Here is a 21,406-nt window from a genome sequence, read left to right on the forward strand (position 1 = left end):
CTAAGAATAAAACCACCCCCAGCAATCCCACTCATAGGCATATATCCTGCTGCTGCTGCTGCTAAGTCACTTCAGTCATGTCCAACTCTGTGCAACCCCATAGACGTCAGCCCACCAGGCTCCGCCGTCCCTGGGATTCTCCAGGCAAGAACACTGGAGTGGGTTGCCATTTCCTTCTCCAATGCATGAAAGTGAAAAGTGAAAGTGAAGTCACTCATTCATGTCTGACTCTTCACGACCCCATGGACTGCAGCCCACCAGGCTCCTCCGTCCATGGGATTTTCTAGGCAAAAGTACTAGAGTGGGGTGCCATTGCCATATATCCTGAGGAAACCAAAATTGAAAAAGACACATGTACCCCAGTGTTTGTTGCAGCATTATTTACAGTAACTAGAACATGGAAGCAGCCTAGATGTCCATCAACAAATGAATGGATAAAGAAGCTGTGGTGTGTGTACACAATGGAATACTACTCAGCCATAAAAAGGAACACATTTGAGTCAGTTCTAATGAGGTGGACGAACCTAGAGCCTATTATGCCGAGTGAAATAAGTCAGAAAGACAAATATAAATATCATATACAGACACATATATATGGGATCTAAAAATATGATACTCATGGATTAATTTTCAAGGCAGCAATGGAGAAATAGACATAGCAAACAGACTTATGGACACGGGGAGAGGGGAGGAGAGAGAGGGCGAGATGTATGGAGAGAGTACTATGCAAGTTTACATTACTATATGTAAAACAGATAGCTAATGGGAATTTTCTATATGACTCAGGGAACTCAAACAGGGGCTCTGTGACAATCTAGAAGGGTGGGATGGGGAGGAAGATGGGAGGGAGGTTCGGAAGGGAGCGGACATGGGTGTACCTATAACTGCTTCTTGTTGATGTATGACAGCAAACCACAAAATTCTGTATAACAATTATCCTTCAATTAAAGAAAAAATGTTCAATTTAAAAATACTTTTGTGTTGTGATTGATAGACCTTGTTAAGAGGATGAAAAGACAAGTTACCAACTAAGAGAAAATGTCTGCCAACCACGTGCACAACAAAAAGTTAGTATCTAGAATATACAAAGAAACCTTAAAATTCAACAGTAAAAGACCAAACAGTTTACATAGAAAATGGACAAAAGGTATGACCTTGCAATGAACAGACTATTCAGATGACAAATAGGCACAAAAAATGCTCAACATTCCACCCAGTCACTAGGGAAACCAGAAAAAATACATATCTGGTTTGCAAGCAGAAAAGCAGTCATTGATAAGAAGGAATTATTCCTAAATCTTATGGGAGCTGCTCATATGATTGAATACTCGCAGTTGTTATTTATTTAAATGTCTACTTAAATGATAGACCTTTAAACACAAATCATAATTGAATCATTGACAAAATTTCCTACAGACTCTCACACAGTAAAATTTAAAATAATTTGCCCTATTTATTTCAGAAAGAACAAACATGCTCCTTAAGATGAATGAATGTCCATCCATCCAACAAATGATAGGATCCTTTTGAATAAATCACATTCAAGTCAAATTCTAAGGATTTCCAAATATTTAGATCTTTTACACTTGAATTTTTTTGTGAATAGCCAATAGCTACATAAACAGTTTTAACATTTATTCATGACTCCTGAATTAATATAGAAAATAAACCCACAGGGGCCATTTAACAAGGACTCTATGATCAATAATAATATCTAAGTGATGACTTTCCCAAAGAACTTTCTGAGATGACCTGAGAGATCCCTTGTCTTTGTTGCTCCATCACCCCACAATCCCTGCCACTCCTTGCTCTTGCACACCCTCTGGAAATACAAGAAAATGACAAGATAAATAATATTTAGCAAAGTGTACTTGTTTCAGGTTTCACCTTGTGTGCAGGTAATAAACTTTTTAAAAATCTCCAATTCTGATGGCAAACAGAGTCTCAGGTCCCAACTCCATGAAAGCCCCTGGGAATGCCTGCAAGATATTAGGAATCAGGTCCCAGAAGAGCCGACATGGTCCCTGCTCCACGGATGAAGGAATTCAGGCCTGGGGAGGCTGGGGAACAACCCTCACAGCTGATCCACAGCAGAGACAGTGTGAGAATCTAGGTCACTCAACTCCCAGCCTGCTGCTCTTTCCGGAACATTACACTCGCTCTTAGAATTACCAGGAATCACTTCCAATGAACAAAAATATTTATACAGTAAAAAGTGGATTAATGACACAATGAAAGTAGGTGGTAAGTAGTCATCTAGTCAAGGCAATTGGGAAATGCAATTTCAACTTTTTAATGGTAACTAAAACTCGCAATAAGCCAAGTCAGGATGAAATTCTCATTAGTCAATGTGGTCTCATAACCAAAATTTTTTTTTTAATTTCCTGGACTCTACATCCTACCAAAAAAAAAAAAAACACTAAAATGACCAACTTGCTACGTCATTGAAGAAATTTTGATATAATGGTGAGAAAATCCAAAAGATCTAAACATGGAAAGCAGGAAGTATGGGCTGGAGGAATTCAACTGGAATGGTGTGCTGACAATTCTGGGTCTTTTCCCCTCATGATGGTGGCCCTCAGTGCTATTTTATTAAAACTCACTCATTTGGTGGATTTTACAAAATACCATGATGCCTCTCCCAGAAGAGTATTTTTATTATTCACAGTGTTGATGACTATAGGCTTATTCACAAAAGTGCCCACACTAGGATTCACACCTCTCTTTGAAGCTCTTTTAATTTTGATTTTATCTTGTGCTCAGCCAGTCTAGGGAATGAAATTCATCTTTGGGTAATTGTGATCTTGGCTTAAAAGGACATTAAAAGAACTAAAGAAAGTAGATAGAACATCTGTTAGGATGACACAAAAAGGGTACATCTTAAAATATTTAGTCTATGCACCAGCCAAATAAAAGAATCCTCTTTTATAAATGTAGTGAATGATTAATGGGCCATTTCAAGGCCAATTAAAAATCTCGATACACAGATCTACAAGCAATACAAGTGCACGGCTGCAAGAGACAAAAGATAAGCAGATGGCAATTTCAGTGCCAACTGACTGGCAGAAAGAAACCATTAGCATATTGTAGCTTGAAAAATGAACAGGACCAGAAAGGTGATCAGAGTTCAGTTAGACATCAGCTGATGCAGATGAGCAAACAGAAAAAAAAAAAAAAAAAAACACAGAAACTAATGCAAGAAAGTAAGAAGGGAAAGGACTAGCTGGGTATGAAACGAAGGAACCAGTCACAGGACAGATATCTAAACGGGCACCTTGCTTCCCAAAAGCACCCATTAAATACAAAATAATGCAAGTGAAACAAAAGCCGGCACCATTCCTCCAGAAGGATTTTTCAGTCTCGACACATTGAAAGTCTGAAATAATGTCTGGGTCTTTTGAAAGTAATTTCCCCCAGGAGTTATCAGGAAAAAAATTCATTTCTGTACCTTCTTTTCAGAGCACAGAAAAGGTTTTCATGACATTAACATTTCTAGGAGAAAAACAATTCTTTACTCAAATATGTCAATGGAAACAAGAAATTATTGATCTATTGCTACTTACGGTGTGAATTAATCACTCAGTCATGTCTAGCTCTTTGCGACCCCATGGACTGTAGTCCGCCAGGCTCCTGTCCACGGAAATCTCCAGGCAAGAATACCAGAGTGGGTAGCCATTCTGTTCTCCAAAGAATCTTCCTGACCCAGGGATTGAACCCAGGTCTCCCGCACTGCAGGCAGATTCTTTACTGCTGAGCCACCAGACAACTGGTGCTTTGAGAAACAGTTCAGTGCAGAAAACACTGACTAGTGAGTTGACTCAGGCTGGCTGTAGTACTGCACCTGGGGTGTGGGCGTGAAGCTGGGTTACAGGAGCTACTTTGTGGCCAAGAAGCAACTACTATGAGGAGGAAAAAGAGGCCAACATGAAAGGGACTGAATAAGGAAAAGATATCACTGCACCTTGAGTAATGCAGCAACTCTAAGCAGACTTACCCAGCACTATGAGGGGCATATGAATAAACCATACACATGCACACACACCATGCATTAAGCCATCTAAGCAAGTTCTCAGTTACTCTCAGCCAAACATATTGCAAACTGATTCACCAAGTATTCTCGAAAACACGTAAGTTTCAATTTCCATATAAGGTGTAGATTGATTCATGAATGGAGTTTCACCTTTTCTGGGAATTTCAAGCAGAAATTAAAGACTTATTATGGTGTTAAAGGGCTTTCCAGGTGGCACTAGTTGTACAGGACCCACCTGCCAACATAGGGGACATAAGAAATGTGGGTTCAAGCCCTGGATCGGGAAACAGTTCCTGGAGGAGGGCATGAAAACCCACTCCAGTATTCTTGCCTGGAGAATCCCACAGACAGAGGAGCCTAGTAGGCTATAGTCCATGGAATTGCAAAAAGTTGGACACAATTGAACACAGCATGCACACTAGCAGACAGAGTGTTAAAATGCCTAATTTGGGGGTCTAAATTTTGGGGAACCCTTAATTCCTGAGACGAATACACCGAAGAGTAGAGATATATTGACTTAACCTATTTCAGCAATAAAAACTTAATGGATTTTGACAATATTAATGCCTTATGCATGTTAGTAAACTGATGGATACTGGACAGAGATGAAGATCACAAAGATCTTCCCTCACATGCTCCCGCTGCAGCCACAGGGACACAGGACAGGACTCGGAGCCTGTAAGACTACAGTACTGCTTGGCCATCAGTACGTTAGGCTTCAGTGTAAGCTGCTGCAGAGAAATAAAGGGCCAGCAGAAGGGAAGGGAGAGCACAGAGAAAGCTACTAATAACCCAGGTAGAAAGACTTGGATGTGAGTGCCTGACACCAGAGGCAGAAAGGAAGATGATCTGATATGTGTCAGAATTAAACGTCTAAGGACTTGATGAAGAAAAGGTAGCTGAGAGGATGATTGCCTTTTAAAAAGTTATTGATCCTTCTTCATTAAACCAAATATGCTTTCTGGCATATTTTCAAGGAAAAAATAAAAAGCCACTAAGTAAATTCTACTTACACAAACCTGAGTGTTTTTACATCAGACACTTTATCTTTAAAATTATCTCTCCCTCTCATTGCTTCTTAGCCTTTTGGCCAAGATCAAATGCAATATCTGTTCTTAATCAGCTTAAAATTATCTCTCCTTCCCTGGTGGCTCAGACAGTAAAGAATCTGCCTGGAAGGCAGGAGACCCAGGTTTGATCCCTGGGTTGGGAAGATTCCCCTGGAGAAAGGAATGGCAACCCACTCTAGTATTCTTGCCTGGAGAATTTCATGGACAGAGGAGCCTGGCGGGCTACCGTCCATGGGGTTGCAAAGAGTCAGACACAGCTGAATGACCAACACTTTCCTTTGCTTAGGTTGACACAGTTTTCTTCATGTACTCTTTCTCCCCTCCTAGCACGGAAGTGTTATTCTCTTTTTATTTTTTAGTATCTTACCATAATTTTTAGGAAGCCATCCTGAGTTACCAAAATCCAGAGTTAGTATCACTCTCCACCACAGAAAAGAGGCGTGGCGATGATTTAGTGATGTCCTGGATGGCATCACCGACTTGATGGATGTGAATCTGAGTGAACTCCGGGGGTTGGTGATGGACAAGGAGGCCTGGCGTGCTGCAATTCATGGGGTCGCAAAGCGTTGGACACGACTGAGCGACTGACCTGAGCTGAACTGAACTCTGTCCTGACGGTGTTTCCTTTGGTGGTCTGACTGTTCACGTCTCTCTGGCTTAAACCTGATCAGTGCTTAATCTCTGTTCATTCATATTTATCAACGTGTTTGAAAATGCTCTGCTTCCACTTCCACCTTTGCTTCCTGCATATCATATCTTCTTATGGACTCAGTTTCCTACTTTCTGAGACACTATTTCTAGTACTTGTAGCACATACCCCTAAGCTTCTAATGAACTGACAGTGTAGCTTATGAATGAATTAGGTAGCTTCTAATGAATTGACAGTTTTTTTTTTTTCCACCTGCTTATGTTAAACAGATATTTACTCAAAGTAATTGCTATGGCTTCCCTGGTGGCTCGGTGGTAAAGAATCTGTCTACCAACGCAGAAGACTTGTGTTTGATCCCTAAGTCAGGAAGATCCCCTGGAGAAGGAAATGGCAACCCACCCCAGTATTCTTGCCTGGGAAATTCCATGGACAGAGAAGCCTGGTGGGCTCTATACAGCCTGTGAGGTCGCAGAAGAGTTGGACATGACTTAGTGACTAAACAATAACAATTTTCTACACTATATTTGACCTTTCATGAACTTTCAGTATATATTTTATCTTTCTATGAAAAAAATGCTCAATAATAACAGTAAGTTGATATCTGGATATTAGACATTTCTTGATATAAATCCTTCCCTTCCACCTGTAATTTTTCTATATGACATGGTTAGTATTTTAACACATATTTCCACTTCTACTTCACTTTTCCCTCATTTTATTTCTTCCTTTTAAATGTCTTATAGTGAAGTAGTGAAGTTGCTAAGTTGTGTCCAACTCTTTGTGACCCCATGGACTGTAGCCTACCAGGCTTCTCTGTCCATGGGATTTTCCAGGCAATAGTCCTGGAGTGGATTGCCATTTCCTTCTCCAGGGGATCTTCCCAACCCAGGGATTGAACCTGGGTCTCCCGCATTGTAGACAGACGCTTTACCGTCTGAGCCACCAGGGAAGTCCTTAAATGTCTTAGTTTCCTTTTTAATGATTTGTTTCTTTACTCATTGTATTTAAAACCTTTACATCCTACTCTCCATCAGACAACATGATTCTTGACTTGTCCCTTTCTGAAGACTAGTCAGTGCCCTTGTAACCTTGAGCACATAACGACTGAATTTAAACTATAAGAAGCCAGAGCAAGCAGTTTTAGGACGTTATAGCAGCAGTTTTTGTTTTCCAAGCACTCCTGAACAGTCTCCAGATGGAAATAAATTGGAGTCTTCTATCAATTGACGTCTTTTTCTGGGCTAGATGCCAGATTTAATAGTATTCATAATCACCTTCTTGCCAAATTGTTTTTAACCTACATTTGTTTTTTGTAAGAATTAAAAACACATTCTACAAACAAGTCTGAGTTTCTGACTACAATTATAAATTAAAATTATATACAAAAAAATACAAACTATTTATATCTTAGAATATTACATGAAGAAAAGCATAAAAATTCATAGTTGATTATATGCTGACTTGTCAGTAAATGGAGCATTAGAAAACAAATTTCCATCAAAAGCTACCAGACAAGTAAGCTTCCAAAGATCCCAAATGTCACACTCATACCTACACATGGGCACATACACACATACACACACAAGTACGTATGTATGCATTTATATTCGTTGATTCATATTTTAAACTACATATGAAGTGATGTGTTAGCCACTCAGTCGTGTCCAACTCTTTGCGATCCCATGGACTGTAGCCTGCTAACCTCCTCTGTCTATGGAATTTTCCAGGCAAGAATATTACATATAAGAATATATAAAAAGGTAGATAGATAATTTCTAATTTATATTAAAAGCTTTAAATGAGAATCAAATAATATCCTAAGAAGTAATATTCAGCTCTTTAAGAAACATCTGATAGCTTAAATAAAGCTTTTGAAAACACATGCTTGCTTAACCCAAAATTTGTGTTATCTAAAATATACAAAGTGAGATTAAAACAAATTTTCATACTTTAATGATATCTGTGGTCCTATCTTACATGAAAGAAAACGTGGATTTCTTGGATGTTTCTCCTAGCAATGAATATTTATGATATTTGACCTAAAGTTGGGAAATATAATTATTAGCACTAAGTGATACTAAGTTATAAATGGAGCCTTTAATATTGGTCACAATGTCCTGTGATCTTGTTGAAACATAATTTTCCTCAAGAATTTTTACCTTTGAAACTTGGGAGTTGGATTAAATGATCCTCAAACATTCTCTCAGTTTTAACAGTTTATCATGATAAAAAGAAAAAAATCCTTAAATTAAAAAAAATGCAGATGATGAAAAGGAAATTGACCATATTTTTCACTAAACCACTAAAAAATCATTTCTGACATGATGCTCTTCCAAATGCAACTTTATATAATACACTTCATAGAATGAGGACAAAGAAAGGTATTTTACAGACACAAAGAAAATTACACACTGCCGTTGAATTCCTCCACTGTAAGGAACAGGCGTGGCCGTCAGTGAAGTCCTCTGGGGTGTTCACACGTGGCCACTTCGAGCACAGTCTCAGTGAGCTCCCCTGGCCACAGGAAGTCATGGTCACACTACAGCCCTGAACCCAGATGCTTGGGCTGGCACGCAAGGCTTTCAACTTTTAAAAGTGACTATCGATGTTTATTTTAAATCTCCTGAGTTAAAAGTATTTGAGTTCTTCTAGTTTACCTTCTCTGTCCATTTTGACTCCAGTTTTAGTTACCAATCAACAGATAAAACAGAGGCTCACTCGGTGACATATTCTCAACAGAGTAGATACATTTCTATATTTTTAAGTTCTTTTCTATAATTTTTAATTTATTTATATACTTCTGGCTGTGCTGGCTCTTCATTATTTCAAGGGCTTTTTCTCTAGTGGCAGTGAGTGGGGCCACTCTCTAGTTGCAGTGCACGGGCTTCTCTTTATGCTGGCTTCTCTTGTTGCAGGGTGTGAGTTCTAGGGTGTGCAGGCTCCAGTAGTTGCTGCCCTCGCGCTCCAGAGTACAAGCTCAGTGGTTCCGGGCTTAGCTGCTCCAAGACATATGGGATCTTCCCAGACCAGGGATAGAACCTGTGTCTCCTGCATTGGCAGGCAGATTTTTTGCCACTGAGCCACCAGAGAAGTCCTACGTTTCTGTATTAATGTGATTTTGTAAAGCACTATATTCATTGATTATAGATAAATAACTAAGATGAAACGAACACACATTTGCTTTTTGAAGGTGCTCCTGTATCCTTATCACACCAGCTGTGCTGAACAGAAGGCACCTGCCTTCTGACAGTGTCCAGTCAACAGGCACTGCATGGAAAAACTAACTCACTGGGCCCCTGTACTGCCCAGTGGGCAATTTCAAAAATGCTGCAGTCCATGGGGTTTCAAAAAGTCGGACACAGCTTAGCAGCTGAACAACAACTACCTTCACACCCATGTGCTAATGGTCCTGGATCTGGGCATACGACATCTTAAGGGCAAGGGCGGCAGAGTGGCCTTGGGTGGGAGACACCCCCTATGCTCACTTATTCCACATGGTGCCCAGCAGCTAGCATCGGGAGCAGGACGCTGACCGTTACCTGATAATTTGTGGGGGTTTTTGGTGTGCAGGGAAAAATCACAAACAAGAAGATGCCAACAATGCTAAACGTACACTCAGATGGGGTGAAGGACACATCAGAGCAGAGGAGTGAGAGTCACCTGGCAGAGCTGTGAGACGAGGGGCCCGAATGGGGCTTTCATTCAGTCTGTTTAACGAAGGAAGAAAGGAACTGAACTGACATCCGCATGAGAGACAAGGAAAGCTTCGAGGCTTGGCCAGAGGGTCGGGCTGTCTTTGGAACCTCTCTCATCTCTTCTTTAATAAAAAGTTAAAGAAAAAGGAAGTCTTGGGAATCTTTAGATTTATCAGCAAGGAAATTGCTGAGAACCGAGGAAAATGTCTATCTTCACCATTCCCTTTGAAAGTCACTTCTAAGAGACACATAAAAGTGCAGTGGACGATCTGGGTCCTGCATGAGTCTAGAGCTCACAACAAAAGCTTTCTCCCTAACACGCTGGACTCGCAGTAACCTCTCTTGGCGAAAGCAGATGAAGGCACACCATAGACCGGGATTTATTTATTTTGGAGAAAATCATAGGTTTTTGTACTTATGCATTTGCTTTCACTTACAATCTCTTTAATGAGTCCACGTGAAAAGAGCTCCCAGCAGGATGTTAGACAATTTGTTATTATGCAAAAATCTGAAAAATGAAAAATAACTTTTAGCTACCACTGAATAATGATGAGTTTAAGGGGTAATTTTTTTTCGCCTAATTATGAACGTAAATACATTTAAAAGTATTGTCCTATACTTCTCAATATTGTACATTTATCATCTTTGATAATTAAAAAAATTCAATAACAACAACAACAACAAAAGGATTTTGGGGAGAAAGAGTGATAACAAAGCAAATGCCAACTATGCAAGGATTTGTTTTAAAGAGTTACATGTACTCATCTCTCACTATTTGATATTTTCTCCTTGCTCCTTTGAGTTTTTTGTTTTGTTTGGTTAGAGATCACAAATGCTGAAGAAAAATTCACAGAAATAAGGTTTTAAACAGATAGGAAATCAAGATGGATGGTGTATTCATCAAAAAGAACAGCACAATAAAACATTCATGATGCAGCAGCCTGCAGAGGAGTCCTGGTTACGGGGATGTGGTGGATGGCAGCCCTCTGCACTTCAGCTTTCAGCCAGCTGAGGTTTTACTAAACTAGAGTCCCAGCTGGTGCTGCTGCGGCCGCTGGTCCTCCAGGCCAGTCCCCTCCCCGGGCCTGGTTTTGCTATCCAGGGTGCCTCCAGGCTTCCTCTGCCTGGTCAGCCTCCACCAGGAGGTGATGGAAGAAGTCTAAGGCAGTGCAGACCCAGAACACAGGCTTTCCTCCTCTCTGCTCCCCAGACATCCCTGCACCGTCTGGCCATCCCACTTCCCGTGCTGTGACCAGAGAAACTATGGCTCCACTGGGATCAGCTAGGGACTGTCGGGTCTACAGCACCAGTGAACGCATCTTCCACAGAAAACACGGGATAAAGGAGGACAAGACAGCAGTCTCCACAGCACAGAGGAAAGACAGCCCCATGCCACTCACATCTAGAGCCTGGAGGATGGGAGCAGAGACCCTCAGACATGTCTAGGAGATGCCAAGTCAGCCACACCAACCTCTCACTGAGTCCTCCTTAACAACAAGTGTTCCCACCTCAAAATGAAGTGAGGTCATCTGACCACGCTCTCTCATCAGTGTTCTGCCTGTAGCTTCACTCTGACTGTTTTACCTGTTAGAGGTGAAGGTGAAGATGAAGGGCAGCCACCAGAGCCATTCTTTTTATGGGTTTAGAGACACGATGCACAACTGAATAGATAAACATTTTCCCCTGACTCTTTCTATTTTGATTCCTTATACTCATCTTCCCCCCACCCTACCCCATTCACCAAGTGAAAGTGAAGTCGCTCAGTCGTGTCTGACTCTTTGCGAGCCCATGAACTGTAGCCTACCAGGATCCTCCATCCATGGGGTTTTCCAGACAAGAGTACCGGAGTGGATTGCCATTTCCTTCTCCAGGGGATCCTCCCGACCCAGGGATCGAACCCGGGTCTCCCACATTGTAGGCAGACACTTTACCGTCTGAGCCACCAGGGAAGTCCCATTCACCAAACTCATAAGCAATGACTGGAGAAGAACTCGTGGACAGTTAAGTTAGGGAAGGTGTGCATGAAATTCCTTCCCCACCACAAACCCTAACCCTATCTCAGGGAATACTGGAACAGAATCTCAATGGTGGATGGAGAAATAGCTCATAGCACATTGTGGCTCAACCTTGGGGAAAGCTACATCATTTGGACAATTTATGCATGTTTCATTTTTGCCAGGCTACAAGCTCACTTCATTATTTTACAACTAGTATAGTTCAATGTGATAACAACAGAACAATAACTGTTGTTCATTCTCTCACCATCTTTAAAAGGCTGGAAATTGCATCAATAATCAGAGAATGGAAAATGGTATCTATTTCTGAGACAGTGGGTGGTGGTGGTTTAGTTGCTAAGTGGTGTCTGACTCTTGCAATCCAATGGACCATAGCCTGCCAGGATTCTCTGTCCACAGGATTCTCCAGGCAAGAATACTGGAGTGGGTTGTCATTTCCTTCTCCAGTGGATCTTCCTGATCCAGGAATCAAACCCAGGTCTCCTGACGGTAGACCAGAAATAACTGTTTATCCAGCAAAACAAATCAAGGAAAAAAAAAAAAAAACTAGCATTTCCATTGTTACTGATTTTGAATCAAGGTATATAAATATTGAAAAATCATTGTCAAAGATTTTTCTTAATTTTATGTAAATGGTGACAAAATGTTCCAAATTCATGTTATTTCAGCATTAGTTTCTGTCATACACGTTATTATGTTCCCCAAATCAGAGATTACTTCTACTTGTTAATTCTGTAACTTCTTGTCTCCAACAGATTAACAATCACTCTTTAAGTCTCAGTATCTTTTTCTATAAAATTGGGACACGATATGATAGTAATAATTATTATTTATCCCCTGTACTACTATCTCAGCGATAGCACTAAAACAGTAATATTGTTTTGGGAGTCTGTTTAGCAGGGATGCAAAAACGTATATCTGTGTTCTGTTTTTTCTTTCTTTTGTCCAACTTCCTGAAGTTACTCTTCAGAACATTTCTGCAGTGTTTCTGGTGATTTCTGCTTGCAGAAGTTTTCCTTTGATTGCTTTACTCCCAACACAGACCTAAAGAGCACTTCTTTCTGTATTGGGAGGGTTGTATAATTATTGGCTGCTGATGTCGTCTGTCAAAGATACTTGGTCAAAAAAATAATATTTTGGCAACATTCTCTGCCTGGAAATTAATAGAAGGACCGACATCTCTCGTGGGACAGAAACATACATGTTGTTAAGAAAGGAAAACTGTGAATGAGTTTTCTTAGGAAGAAGTTCTGAGAAGGAGAGAAAAATGAATCTTCGGCCCGAATTTTAGGTGAATGTTCCAGAAAGCACCCATTGGAAATTAAAGAGACTTCTGAGAAGGAGAGAAAACTTCATACTCAGCTAAGACTCCCCGAGAAAGTCTCTCAAAGATGCCTCGGCCTTGGTAAGGTGAATGCCTGGTAATGAAGTCGTCTCCCGGGCTGGCCAGCTCTGGGTCCATCCACGCCACTCCATAAACCCCTAGCAGGACGTAGTTAGGAGTCTGTTCTCTCCAAACCAACAAAATCAATGTGTTTGCAGGCACGACCAGTGTTCCTTCTGGACACAGAATACCAAGGTCGTCTTCTTCTTGATGTTTTACTTTTTAAACTTTTTTACAGACAGAATCACTAAAGATTCCAAAAGAAGCATACAGCAATAGAGATGCAGATGTAGAGAATGGATGTGTGGACATGCAGGGGGGTGGGAAGGGGAGGGTGGGATGAATTGGGAGAGTGGCATTGACATAAATACATTTCCATGCATAAAAAAGACAGCTAGTGAGAAGCTGCTGCATAGCACAGGGAGCTCATCTTGGTGCTCTGTGATGACCTGGAGTGGTGGGATTGAGGGGGGAGGGTGGCAGGGAGGCTCAAGAGGGTGGGAATATAAGTATACATATGGCTGATTCACACTGCTGTATAGCAAGAACTAACACAACATTCTAAAGCAACCATACTCCAATAAAGAGAGGAAAAAAAAGAAAAAATAGGGCACTAAAGCAATATTGTTTCAATTGCATAAAAACAAATGGGTATGTAAATATGTATTAAAAAAAAAAACAGAATAAAAGTACATACACCAAGAAAAAAAAGAAGCATGCAAAACACAAACTATGGCTTGAGGAGGTCAGTGTGCACGTTCAAGATAAACACAAGGAGCCTATGAACCAAGGAAGCCCAGATCTCAGCAATCTGCAAACCGCAGGTGCCCTGGAGAAGAACAGCCCAGCTGCCAGGGTCCCCAGCACCAATCGGGAGTTATTCGACCAAACATCAGAATCCTGAGCAGTTTGGCAGAGGCCCTCCTGCAATTTCCTGCCTGTGCATCAAGCTCTAAACCTGCTTGAGCATTTCAAGTCATGTGGCTCCACCAAATGTGCAGAGATTCCTTTCCTTGGCAATGTGATTTAAAAAAAAATAGTTTATGATGCTTAAAGATATGGCTCATCTACCAGAGAAAAGCCTAACTTGGGTAAAGTTCCAGGATTTTCCACTCATTCTTTCTGTTGGCAGAGAAGATGAAGACATGGGTTTTGTGCTGCCTGTGTGGGCCTGCTGCCTCCCTTAGAAGGTTGTTCCCATGCAAGTTGGGGGAGGTGGGGGATCTGTCACAGGATTGTCCCACAGGGGCTTCCATCAAGTCCCACCAACAAGGACCTAGTCTTTGTATCCTGCTGCTGCTAAACTAGTTACATGAGGATGTGGGATGACAGGCAGAGTCATCCTGAATTTCTTCAGACTGAGAAGAAAAGCTATGACAAACCTAGACAGCATATTAAAAAGCAGAGACGTTACTTTGCTGACAAAGGTCCGTCTAGTCCAAGCTACGGTTTTTCCAGTAGTCATGTATGGGTTTGAGAGTTGGACCATAAAGAAAGCTGAGGACCAAAGAACTGATGCTTTTGAATTGTGGTGTTAGAGAAGACTCCTGAGAGTCCCTTGGACTGCAAGAAGATCCAACCAGTCAATCCTAAAGGAAATCAGTCCTGAATATTCCTTGGAAGGACTAATGCTGAAGCTGAAGCTCCAATACTCTGGCCACCTGATGAGAACTGACTCATTAGAAAAGACCTGGATCTAGGAAAGATTGAAGGCAGGAGGAGAAAGGAACGACAGAGGATGAGATGATTGGATGGCATCACCAACTCGATGGACATGAGTTTGAGCAAGCTCTGGGAGCTGGTGATGGACAGGGAAGCCTGGAGTGCTGCAGTCCACAGCGTTGGAAACTGAACTGAGAAATACCTTAATAGAATAATTTTACTTTAACATTTAAGGTCTTATTTCAACAAACAATTTCAAAGTTACAGGGGAAAAAAAATTCTGATTTGAAACTGAGCTGTGTACACCAGTTCGCCTCATTCTCTTCCAAGATTCCACGAAAATAACAGCCCAGATGGTGAATGCAAATAAATAAACACATAACAATCAAAAGGCCAGAATGGGGGAGGTCACCAACAGGCAGAAGATTTCAGCAAACTCTGGAAACACATAAAATTCGTGGGAGAAGGATGACAGATGAAATGGATGAGATGCCCCTGCTTAGAGAGAGCCCTGAGGCAGGAAGCACCTGACTGTCTGGGCAGAGACCCCGTCCTTGAGGGTGGGGGCAGGCATGGAGGAGGGGCTGCAAGCAGAGGAGCTCACAAAGCCCTTGGTGGAGAAATACAGCTGACTGTACCTGGCACACCTATAAGGACACCAGCTGCTAAGAGGAAAATATACGTTGCCCAATCACATCAGTCGTGTCCGACGCTTTGCAACCCTATGGACTATAGCCCTCAAGGCTCCTCTGTTCATGGGGATTCTCCAGGCCAGAGTACTAAAGCAGATTGCCATTTCCTTCACCAGAGCATCTTTTCAACCCAAGGGATCAAACCCAAGTCTCCTGCATGGTAGGCAGATTCTTTACCACTGAGTCACCAAAGAAGCCCAATAGGAAAATATACATATATAATCCTCATTGTTAGTATAAATGTCTCTCTAAAGAAGCTGAACAAACTGACAGAAGAAAAGTAATGGGTTTTGGGTGAAGCTGGACTTGAGAGAAATCCCCTCTTAATATGTTGGGAGGAGAAATCTGCCATTTTCCCACCCAATTACCCAAACTAAAACTCCCACCAAGGGGAAATTTTGTAAGAAAACAGACCTGCCTAACAGAGGGCAGGAGACATTGAGACCACCTGCCCAGTATCTTCAAGTATGAACAGACAAGCGAGGAGAGCAGGAAAGAGCAGGCTGGTCAGGACCAGGACAAAGACAGGCCAAGGCAGAGAGAAGAAAAACTAGGCACGACTCTCTGAGTTCACCCAGGTGTCTATCCAAACACACTGTACCCTTTTCCTCCCAATAAAACTCTACTTGTCTCACTGCTTTCCATCCCTATGTGGAAACTCCTTTCTACACAGCTGACCATACTCTTCATCACAGGACTCCAGCAAGACAAACAAAACGAAAGCATGTATTAAAATAAATTAATTAAAAAATAAAAAAAAATTTTTTAACTAAAGGATGTGATTATATGCGTTATGATTCCTCTGCTTCTTTATGCAAACATGCATGACTGGAACAAAGACTCGAGGAAATGGCTAACTAGCTTTTAATTTAACTATTTTGTATATTAACATTAAAGGACATCCTTGTAGAAACCTTCAAACTACTAATTCAGACTGTTTTTCAGATCTATTTTAATTTAGATAGATTCCCAATTAAGTTGAGCTGTGTAATTCTTCATTTGCTTTCTTTTTGGAAAACACACTATATTTTCAGGATGCAAGCCGAGTCACCACTTAATGCCTCGTCCAGATTGTAAAAGTGAATATGCTGGTTTATGAACAACCTAGGCCTGCTTTTCCTCTTTCCTACTTTTTAAGCTTCTTTTGAACAACTTCTTTGTTAGAATTGTCACCACAAATAAAACTGAAGTTCAGCAGAGGTACTTTTCATTAACACTATTCCCTCCACCACCATCAGGCGTGCACACTGTGTGGTCTGCACGGGCACATGGTCCCCAGACTGAAGGTCACAAAATCAACAGAGCTCTCTGCTGGGAGGGTAACTCACACACTGAGCCTACTACAAGCAGGGCCAGAGACAATGGAAGGGTTAAAAGAGAACACAGTGTTTTATTCGATATCATACCGTGATATCAGGAGCAAGTCATACAGTTACACTTCTCATCAGTAGAACTGTATTCCGCAGTAATGAAAAGAATCGACAAATATTAATTTTCAAGTTGAATATTTTACATGAGCAATTTATACTAGGTCCTTCGTAAGGAACGCATAACTTCTTCCAGCACAGACCTACTAAGAACCTGCTAATCACAGCCTATTTGCTTCCTCCATTGTGCCCCTGGAATAAATCTCCCTACTTCCAGACTCACCTACCGGGATGGCTGGTAGGTTGAATGCTTTCTGCTGGACTTCAATCTCATACACGGTAGGATATGCCTAGTGTTTGAATTCACCACTAATGAATGTGGAAAACGCACAAAAGCAGATTTTGTTCCCAGCAGGGAAATAAGACAACCCAGAGAGTTCTATCTGATTATAAACCAGACGTCTTTAAACTATTTGTCCATATAATTTGACAAATTTCCTAACAAAATTTTTTCAAAAAATATTTTTATTACTTTATACTAATTCTAAAGTGTTAGTCACTCAGTTGTGTCCTACTCTTTGTGACCCCAAGGACTGTAGCCCATCAGGCTCTTCTGTCCATGGAATTCTCCAGGCAAAAATACTGGAGTGGGTTGTATATGATATTTCCAGTTTGGTTTGTTTGACGTATGTTATTGCTTTAGCCTTGTCAGGTAAGGAGAAATTTAACTTCAGTTTTCACTCTGTTCTCAACTTGATAACATTGCCAGCCTACCCTCTCCTGCAACCTTATTTTTACTACGCTATTGAAAATCCTAACATTTCTAGGCATACATTACAAATAGATAAATGTAAATGGTGACTTGAAAGAATCTGAAATCTGTTTAAATCATTTCAAAGAATTTAGACATTAATGAATTAGTAGCTATTTCTTCATATGTTGAAAGCAGAAAGCCATCATTTTGAAAGTGAAAGTGTGAGTCTCTAAGTCATGTCCAACTCTTTGTCATCACCTGGACTGTAGCCCACCAGGCTCCTCTGTCCATGGAATTCTCCAGGCAAGAATACCACTATGGGTAGCCATTCCCTTCTCCATAGAATTTTCCTGACCCAGGGATCGAACCCATGTCTCCCACATTGCGGGCAGACTCTTTACCATCTGAGCCACCTGGGAAGGCAGAAAATTATCACTAGTGTCATTTTATATTTTTCCAAATACATTCTCCTCAGATAATTTCATTTATACCCATGGCTTCAGTTAATATCTCTATGCAGCAGGCACAAAACTACATCTCCAGATTAACCCCTAAGATCTAGATTCACACACCCAACAGCTTCTTCCATATCCCCTGGATACCTACCATGGTGCCTCAGATCCAGTGTGTCCAAAACCAGCTCATCATCCTTCTTCACAGCACCTGCTTTGCTCAGCTGTTACTGTCTAGTCAATGGAACCGCCATGTAGCCACGTGTGCAAGTGAAAAAGTAGCGTCACCACCTCTTCCCTCACTCCATTTTTCTATTCGGCTCCATATAATTTTGATTTTGCCTCCACACATCTCTTGAATGCATCCCAGTCTCCTCCCACCCACTGCTCCCAGTCTAGACCAAGCCTCCCCTCTGGAGCTGTGACATAAGAACCACCCTATTGGTCCCATATCCTTGTGCCCCTCTCCTGTGCAAACACACCCTGAAGCTCTTAATGCTTTCACTTTATAACAAAGGTACAATTAATTCCTTGACGGAGCCCAAGCCCCTTCATAATCCTGCCCAAACATGCTTCTCCAGCCTTCTCTCCGTCGTCTCTTGCCTCGTCCCACTCCACCCTGGTCTCTCAATCTCGTATTTGCCATACTCTGCACAGCTGTCTTCTCAGCCTGGTTACCTGTCCCTCCTTGTTTGCCTGGTGAATTCCTACCCAGGCTGTGGATCTCAGCTGTGTCGTCTTCTCCAGTAAGCCCTCCCCAAGCGCTTGTCAAGTCCCCTATTCCCGGCTCTCATAGCAACATACGGTTGTGGTTTTATTATACCCGAGTGAGTCTCTGACCCCCATCTCTCTCCCCTAACTAGATTCCGAGCTCCATGAAGACAGGCCACGCCAGGGGTAAGCTCATTTCCACATCCCCAGGGTCTTAGCACAGGCTTAGTAGACAGTTCTCAACTTACAGAGAACGAATAAACCAGCCAGTGTTTTTATATAAGCTTCACCTTCACAAACATGAACTCTTAGCCACATCCTATGGAATAAAACAGAAGATGGGTTTATGAACCTTAATAAAAAATTAATATAGGTGCAGCACCCTATTTCCCAGGGCTCAGTGGTAAAGAATCCACTTGCCAAAGCAGGAGACCCAAGAGACATGGGTTCAATCCCTAGGTCAGGAAGATCCCTTGGAGAAGGAAATGGCAACCGATTCCAGTATTCTTGCCTGGAGAATCCCATGGACAGAGGAGCCTGGCGGGCTACAGTCCATGGGGTCACAAAGAGGCAGACACTGATTGAGAGACTGAACAACAAAGTCTCTGAGAAGGGGCACCAAGGAGGCAGCTGACTGGGGGATCCACTGTGTTCCGTTCCCACATCCACATGCTGCATGTGCCCTGTGACTCCAAGTCTCCATACAAATCAGGTAACATTAAAATATGCATTTTCAAGCTTCACTGGACAACAGCAAGCAAGAAAGATGTGTTAGAGCAATAAATTATTCATACAGTTTAGAAGTTAATTAGGCTTCTGAATGGAGATCCTTATTTCAGAGCACAGTAAATTATTCTAAGTGATTTTAAAGGAAAAATAGACTGAATTATCATTATCCATTAGGTTCAAGAGAAAAGCTTTCTAGTATCTTCTTTGCATGTTGTGCCAGAATCGATGGCAGTGGACACTATCAAGCTGTATCCTACAAGGACTGTGTTTATGCTTAAATAGTTAACATCAGTTAAAAATCACACAAGTGGAACTCCTCAAGAACTTACTTCAATCCGAAATCAGAATAGTTATCAAAAACGTCATGATTCTAACACACTTTAGCTATAGTCCAACTGAGAGTTGTAAAAAGTGCTTCACCCTCTTATTTCAAGTCTGTATTTCTTTTTGCCTGAACTAATAGCTATAACTGACTTGATGGACATGAGTTTGAGCAAGCTCCAGGAGTTGGTGATGGACAGGGAAGCCTGGAAAGCTGCAGTCCATGGGGTCACAAAGAGTCGGACACAACTGAGTGACTGAATTGACTGACTGAATAGCTATAAATGGTCCATCTGAACCATCTCTTCTTCCCCGTCTGCCATATTGGATTATCTGGTAACTCTGGCAGAACGAACACATGCTCATGATACCATGGTCTTATTAGGATTACAAATGTCTCCCCTACATCTTCCACTGGAGTGAAGGGTCCCCAAGATCTAGTGCCAACATGTGACTCCTCTCAACCCTCATGGTCTAATAACTGCTCTGACAAAATTTATACGTGCCTATCTCTGAATCTACCTGACTCTTTTCTTTCTACAATGTCTAATGCTTAAAATATTTTCTCATGCATTTAGGCTCAATTCAAATGGTACTCTCTCCACTGAGAGCTACATGATTGCTCATGCCAAAGGTAACTTCACTTTGCCTCAATCCCCTAGCATACTAGTGAGCTATACTGAGTGTCTGTGAAGTGTGAGACAAGATCTTGACCTTCTCAGAGATTAGAGTCTGGCAAAAGGAAAAAGACAAGAAATCAATGATCACACCTAACAGATATGTGTTCTGATAATGGGATGCAAAGAAGACCACAAGAGGACAGATGACTTGAATCTGATTTAAAGATAAAGGTGTGTAGAGAATAGGATTCTTTAGCTCGTTTTTATGGACAAGCTGTGCTTACTGGATGTGAAAGAGGAAAGACAGTTTAAGAAGTGGGAAGACAAGTCTCTGTGGGCACTGAGGCAGGAAGGTGATGACTCCTACAGAACAGAAGGAGTGGGTCAGAGGCCTAAGAGCTTCGGAGCTTCAGGATGATGAGCTGGGCGGGGAGACCACTCATCTCTTTCGTGCTCAACAAGAAAGCTTGAATCTAACCCTGAAAGTCATCAGGGCACACTGAAAGGTTCAAAGAAAAGGAACTTCTTTTTAAAATGTATTTATTTGGCTGCACTGGTTCCTGGCTGCTGCATGCGCTTCTCTCTGCTTGTGGTGAGAGGGGGCTACTGTTTAGTTGTGGGGTGAGGGGTTCTCACTGCAGTGGCTTCTCTTGTTGCAGAGCGTGGGCTCTAGCGTGTGTGGGCCCCATTACCTGAAGATCCTGGACTCTAGAGCACAGGCTCAGTCGTTGTGGAACATGGGCTCAGCTGCTCCACTGCTGTGGGATCCTCCTAGACCAGGGATCGAATTCATTCCTCCTGCATTGGCAGGCAAATTCTTACCACTGAGCCACCAGGGAAGCCCTAAAGAAAGGGAATTCCTTAATGAAATTTTCATTATAAAAACATTATTCTGGTAGTACTGTGAATAAATTGGAAATTAGCTTAAGAAAGAGACATACACACACAAGCTAGACAAGTGGTTTCAATTCAGGAACAAGGGATGTTTCACAACATGGGCAGCTATGGCTGTTGGTTACACCCAGAGCTGATGGCACTATGGGCATCTTATGGGAAGAGGCCAGGAAGTGACTCAAAGTCCCACACTTGCAGGATGGCTCATCTGTTCATATACCCAGGGAGCAAAGTGCTGAGCTGGACCCTGGCTTGATCTTTAAACAGGAAAGGGTGGTGGTGACTTCTGGTGACACTGTGTGGACCACAGATCAGATGGCTGCTTCTGAGGCCGGAAAAAAACAACGCAACAGGAAACAAT

General features: G+C 41.8%; 1 pseudogene; it reads left to right on the plus strand.

The window, feature by feature from the left end:
- The first annotated feature begins 5,100 nt into the window (after positions 1-5,100).
- Positions 5,101-5,238, plus strand: LOC112449633 (uncharacterized; annotated as a pseudogene).
- Positions 5,239-21,406: the final 16,168 nt, after the last annotated feature.

The sequence above is a fragment of the Bos taurus genome, chromosome 14 (assembly GCF_002263795.3).
Source record: "Bos taurus isolate L1 Dominette 01449 registration number 42190680 breed Hereford chromosome 14, ARS-UCD2.0, whole genome shotgun sequence".
NCBI classification, from domain to species: domain Eukaryota; kingdom Metazoa; phylum Chordata; class Mammalia; order Artiodactyla; family Bovidae; genus Bos; species Bos taurus.